The sequence below is a fragment of the Haplochromis burtoni genome, unplaced genomic scaffold, assembly GCF_018398535.1.
Source record: "Haplochromis burtoni strain Fernald_Lab_line unplaced genomic scaffold, NCSU_Asbu1 Contig_490, whole genome shotgun sequence".
Lineage (NCBI taxonomy): Eukaryota > Metazoa > Chordata > Actinopteri > Cichliformes > Cichlidae > Haplochromis > Haplochromis burtoni.
The window spans coordinates 250096-256622 of NW_024582851.1; the positions used below are offsets into that span (position 1 = coordinate 250096).

General features: G+C 39.6%; 1 protein-coding gene across 8 annotated transcripts in view; it reads left to right on the plus strand.

Annotated features, from left to right (window-relative positions):
• Positions 1-6527, plus strand: part of hoxb3a (homeobox B3a) — a 52486-nt gene that overhangs the window by 29325 nt on the left and 16634 nt on the right. For 2 of the 8 annotated variants that reach the window (XM_042213861.1, XM_042213863.1), the window contains exon 1: positions 39-929. The exons of the other annotated variants lie outside the window; for them this stretch is intronic. The gene's annotated coding sequence lies outside the window, so the exon portion shown is untranslated. Of the gene's footprint in view, positions 1-38; positions 930-6527 lie in introns of those variants that run through there. 8 annotated transcript variants of the gene reach the window in all.

The window sequence follows — 6527 nt, forward strand, 5'->3', positions numbered from 1 at the left end:
ATAATAATAATAATAATAATAATAATAATAATAATAATAATAATAATAATAATAATAATAATAATAATAATAATGGTGAATTTGGTTAGCTTGCACCAAAAGAGAGCGAGGGAAGATGAAGACGAAGATAGAGAATGGCAAAGGAGGACTGCGTGACCCTCTTTTTAGTTAAACGAAAGAGAAGGGAAGAAAGGGGAAGGAGCAGCGAAAAGCAGCCCAGGGAATACAGCGTCACCCTCAATCCAGGAAAGCTCTATCCGTTTTTATTCTGAAGTCCAGCTCAGAAAGAGGCCCACCGGAGCTCAGCAGTCTCCCAAACATTAGTGGGGTGGACAGTGTCAACTCGGACGACAGAACAGACAAACGTGAGCCCTGGATGTGGCTCTGACCAGGAACGTACCAGCCCGCTACAAGGGGAGTTTTACAGCAAAAGGCGGAGGGGGTGAGCGCGTGCATGCGGTGTGTCGTTTAGGGTAAAGTAGCACCGCGAGCCCCAGACCAAGCAGGTTCCGTCAGCGTGCTTGCTGTAGGTAGGCTTGACTGCTGGAGATTTATAGCAGAGCCGCTCCAGATTTATGTCTTTTCCCAAACCGGTCATGCAAACGATTGGCGTCTCCTTTACGCCGTGTCACAGAAGCGCCATAATGAGCTCACCAGTGCTATAATAACAGGTAACGGTGCAGTTTAAACGTCGGCTTTAATTGGCATAAATAACGTTTTAGTGCCATTTTGGACTCCAACCTCTAGGAGCGACTGCTTGTATTTAAGTAGAATTAATTAAAAGAAAATAAGCCCAAGCCTTTCGGAGAGGATTCGGTGGTCATCCTAACTGTAGCTAGTGTGTCCGTCCGTGTCCAAAACAGACTGAACCCAGGAAAAAACCGAACACCAGGAGGATATCCATCTGGAAAGACACGCCAAGAGCGCAGGTAAGGTCTGTCGGGCTGCTTCTTGCTCAGTGTCCCCGTGCTTATTCCCGAGGCGTCCCCATTCCACACACTCCACCGCTCGACATGTCATTAATTATCTGTTGTGTGACCGCGGTCTCTCTCAAACTCGCACAGGCATCCATAGGGTGAAACCGCGTGCAAGCTCTATTGCTAGCCAACACTTTTTCTGTGCGCGCGTGCGTGTAGGCAGCTGAAGACAGATGCATCCGAATTGGTAACAGAAAATAGGGCGAACTCTGTCTCTTACTTTCTCAACCTCCCTGCTCACTCGCCCCACATTTGGAAAGCAGTATGCCTGCTAGACTAAGTGAGGTGTTAGTATATGCATGTTAGCGTGCGTGCGTGGGACAGAGAGAATGAGTCTCGGCGATTAGGGACATGGCTGCTATGTATAAAGAAGGAAGATGCATGCTAGCCACGACGAAATTTGGGATAGTGTGACGATTGCTTACTCAAAAAATCAACCCCCACCTCACCCTTTGGCCCCACAAAACAGATATTAGCTCCAACCAATTTTAAACGAAATGGTTATCAATAGACGTCGAATTACAAATGCAACTATTGTAAAATAAATACAAACAGAAATCATTTGGTCTAATGCGTTGCCTTTCTCCTCCTTACACCAAGACGTGGGTCCATTTATTGAGTGAGCACAAGGATATGAAAACACCATAAGCAAAACTGGATCACAATCAAATTATACAATGGCTGAGGTGAGAAATTAAGGTCCACAAAAAAGTGCATTAAATATAGATTTACCATACAACCATCAGTTCTTGAACCCCTTAACACATTTATTGCGAAAGAACAAGATTTCAGAGTCAAAACTGTGACTTTATTCATTTATGTAGTCTCCATATTGTTTATGAACTGCAGATATAATAACTACACTCATCCAAGGAAAACAGCCCACTATTATTATTATTATTATTATTATTATTATTATTATTATTATTATTATTATTATTATTATTATTATTAAAGAGAAACACTTAAAGGTTTGGTAACTATAAGAAGAGCTATTCCTGAGAGCTCTCATCCACCAGTCTGGAAAGCCAAAAGCAAAAGTGCTGTCTTCTGTTGTTTCTAAGAAAGCAGTTATTTCAAAAATCCTAGCTTGTTTGTTCTTGTGTATTTTTTACATCTAATGTCAACTGATATATATGATTTTAATCAAGTTTAAAAAACGGCCATATTCTAAAATGCTGAACATATCAAATACTCACACCCTGTATCATCCAGGCTAAATCTGAGTTGCTTATGCCATCTCGTGTAACAGTGGTTAGATCCTCTGGACTTACCTTGAAGTATTTTGCTAAGTATAGAGCAAAAAGTTATGAAAACCCACAGCAAGTCTAGCACAGCTGTGATTTAATCGATTTCCTCGTGTATCACTGACAAAGTATGGGCAGAATACCAATCATAGTAAAATAGTAGGGGCAAGCACAACTAACACTGTTGCTGTGTATAAAGCCTGACAGGTCTGGCTGAGATCCATAAAGCTGCTTTCTCCCGCTGTAACACACTACTGTCTGCTGCTAGGCCAAGTGGCCCGATTATATTACAGTCACTGGCTTCTTTTTCTGAAACTTGCATCATAAGAGGACCATGTTGTCAGGAAATGGATGCAGGCCTTTTATAGTGGTGCAGGTTGTTCAACATTCAGTGTAATGAGGCTATATAATAACAACTTAGGAAAATCCATTTTGAAAGCCCTGCCAAACCACAAATTACTATAGACACATATCACTGGATGCTTCTGTCCCTAGATGGACTAACTCTCAAATGCAGAAAATGATTGTTTTTGACCAACAGGCAGCCACAATGGCTGCATGTCCAGAAAGCCTACATACCAACAATGACAAATTCTACAAAAAACATGGTCAAACGAGAGCTTACGTTTATTCTCCTCTGATCCACAATAATACACCAAATCTAATGGAACTCTACAAGTGGCAGCATTCTATTCTGCATTAATAAATAATCTATGTCAAAGTGAGTTAAATATTGATGCGGTACAAAACTCTGTGATGTCATTATTTTTGGTCTTCAGCATATGATCCAGAAAGAACCGACTGTGTAATCCCACTACCACCATTATCCCCGCCCACCACCCACCCATCACTATTCATGGTGGGTCTTGTATGTCTTGTATACATACATACCTGCATGTCACTACCTGTAACAGGTTTCAGCAGTGCACAATACTGACCAATATAATCACCATCTATGCGTCTGTCTTAGATGTGAATAAAGAAATATTAAAAATGAAATATAACCAGGTTCCACCTATTAGACATACGAATCAAAATGAAAACGTTACAAATTACAGACTGACTCAAATTTTAGGTCACTTTTGAAATCTATTACATTTGAATGTAATATTTACAGATAAACAATTTCATTTTAATATGCAGTATTTATATTATATGGTGTTTTATTATGAATTTAGATAAAAGTCAGGAAGTCTACACATCTAAAAGTAATGCTTAATTACAATGTAAGAAGTGGAGTTTAATATGCTCAGTAGCCCGCACCACTATTAGTAATGTATGTCCTTTCCTTCCCCATGAGTAACATTTACAGTCTAATTGCTTTATAACTGCCAGGTTTTATTCCCTCGTACCTACAGTCTACATACTGTTAAGAGCAATTTGATATTTATAGGTATACGTGAAATCTTACATTTAAAAAAAATATTTGGAAAATCTTGGAAATTTTTGAGACATTGCTGACTGTATCATTAACTATCAGCTTTTTCCTATCGCAATGAGCTTTTGTTCAATATTACACATTTAGGTAAAAAGGTAATTAGCTGACCATTGACTTTGTGAATACTACCCCCCACCCCCCCAACAGACACACACACACTTGCATGGGAGGTCACATCCATCCCTGTTCAACCTATGCCTGACAGGCTTGGTGAGCTTGGCACTTTTCATGGCCCAGGAGCAGAAAGAACAATTCGACCCCCACATCATACCTTCTGGTAAACCCCAGGAACCCCCCTTCCCCTTCTTTCCTTCTCCTAGTGTCAGGGCTTTCTTTTAGTTTGAGGTCAAAGATTAGCATCTCTGATAAAGATTAACTCCGTGTCAAAGGAAGGCGTTGATGGTATGAGTTTCTGATTTAGGACTCTTAGTGAAATGGGGTTAGTTCTTTGGGAAGTTGTGCGACCCTGCCTGGAGCAGTAAAGGAGAGTAACACTGGGCTAAAATGATAGACAAGTAGCTAAGTGTAGAAAAGAAAGAAATCATACAATGAAAGGGTATAAGGGATGTAAGAACTTGTTAAGCTCAGCTCTTGTTGTTGGATATGTTTGTGCATAATCCCTGTTTGAATTTGAGGGGCCATGAAGCAGAAAGCAGCTTCAGCAGAAGCACGTGGTTTACATAGAGTTCAAACAGGTCTTTTGTACACAGGAAGAGTTAATGCCTCAGTTATGTGTCTACAGCAACAGACATTAAGTAGGTTTATTCAGATTTCACAATCCTGAATGACAAGAAAGTATTCACTAGGTGAATAGCATACCAGCAAAGATGTGAACTAATATTTTTTAGTTCACACCTTGGTGTACAACACATAAAAAACACTTTTTACAAATTTGGCTGTACACACCTATGGAGGTTTAGCGTTTTCTCACAGAGTGGCTTGTGGTTGTAAACCTTACTAATAAAACAACAACACCAAAGATATGAATTAGTAATTTTCCACATGGCACAGTTACACAAACATGCTCCTTGGCTGAGATGTTTAAAAAAAAATCCTTGTTCATGCACTTGAATTGTTTGAATTTGATTAATTTAACCTTCCAGGCATTTTGTTTTTGTATTAAATTTAGAATGGAATATGGGAAAAGTCCTTTCACCCCCTCTGAGACCCACTCCTTAGTTAAACAAACTGGAAGCAGATGAACATGTAAGACTTCTCTCTCTCTCTCTCTGTTTCTTTCCCTGGTGCATATCTGCCCTCTGAAAAATGGTGTTGAAAGTGGTATGTCATCTGCAAGAGGGGAGGAGATGAAATGTGTTGCAGTGCTAGGTTTGTTGTTGTGTCTGTGATGTCGGTATCAATGCTGCATGGCTGTTCGAGCTCATTACACTTGAAGAAACTCTGCAAATAGACTTGATGAAAAAGTCTTTTTTGGACACAAAGAGTATGGACATTGACTGATCTCTGAGGAAGGTGGTGGTGATGGCAGTGGGTGTCCTTATGGACATGGAAGTATCCCAAAGTGATAGAGTAACAGGTATTCCATCTGTTCTAGAGAAAGGTGCGTGTCATTGTGATAAAACTTATTTTTATTCAACAAAGCATGCGTGAAATTTAAAAACTGACTAATTTTGGGTTTAGTGTGGAAATAATGTTTTGAACTTTGAATCTTTTAGAGTAAAATGAGCAAACATGGAAGAAAATCAGATATAAATTAATTCCGACAAACAGTAAATCATTATGTGACATCAGAATGCAAAAATTCTGATGCTAATATTTTCATCTTAGAAAGCATGAACTAGCAGCTTCTCTTCTGTGACTCCATTTGCTATCTAAATAAAATGCTAACCACTGTGATCATTTGAAAAGAATGCAAGTGGCCGGAAGCCCGCTGAAGTTGCACATGATGTCAAATCCAGAAAGTGGATGCACACGGGGGATGTGCTCAGCAGATAGCTTGTTTAAGGTAAGGTCAGATTGTTTTAAAGTTCTTAGGTACCTCGTCATGGAAAGCTCCACAAAAGAGTTACCGGCAGGCGTCTAGCAGCATTTGCAGACAAGCGTGTACTAAGCTCAGAGCTAAGCTACTATTCATATGATGTGGACTTCATTTGAACAGCCAGCTATATTTATCTGACATCATAGACAGAGATTATTTAAAACCTCACAGCTGACACCAAACACTGACAAAGAAAAAAACAAAAATCATTGCAATGTGGTTAAATAGATAAATATCAAGCTAGTTTGAATAATTATAGAAACAGGTGGGTTGCAGGCATATTATCAATGACATTCTAACTAAAATAAATTTGCCAGTGCCAGTATGGAAATGCTGTTTCTGCTGACTGAAGACCTATACTTTAAAAGTCTACTGACTTATTGAGTCTGCCTCGACTGCTCATGCTTGCAACTTAAAATAAAGCTGAGTGCTAAAGGTTATCAGAGTCTGAGTCAGTGTTCAAAGCAGAAACTGGAATTCTAGTTGTGACCAGTTGGTTGATCATTGCAGAGCTTATCCATTGCTGCTCCAGGGTCAAAGGTCACTTTTCGAAAGCTGTTATCCAATATGTCACTGTATGAGTGCTTCAGCGAGAGCTTTCAGCTTTTCCTGTTAGGCACAGGATTGAAAAAATATAGCAAGGTGTGATGTGTTTCAGTTGTGTTTGAATCATGTCCGAGGTCAGAGGAAAACAAGCACTAAGGAAATTGCAGCAGAAAAAGAAAAAGATTTTTTATGTCCAACTAATCTCACTAAACGCGTATCTCTAAAGACTCAGTGTGTGCATATGTTTTCTGAAAAAAAAAACTCTGTGTGTGTGTGTGTGTGTGTGTGTGTGTGTGTGTGTGTGTGTGTGTGTGTGTGTG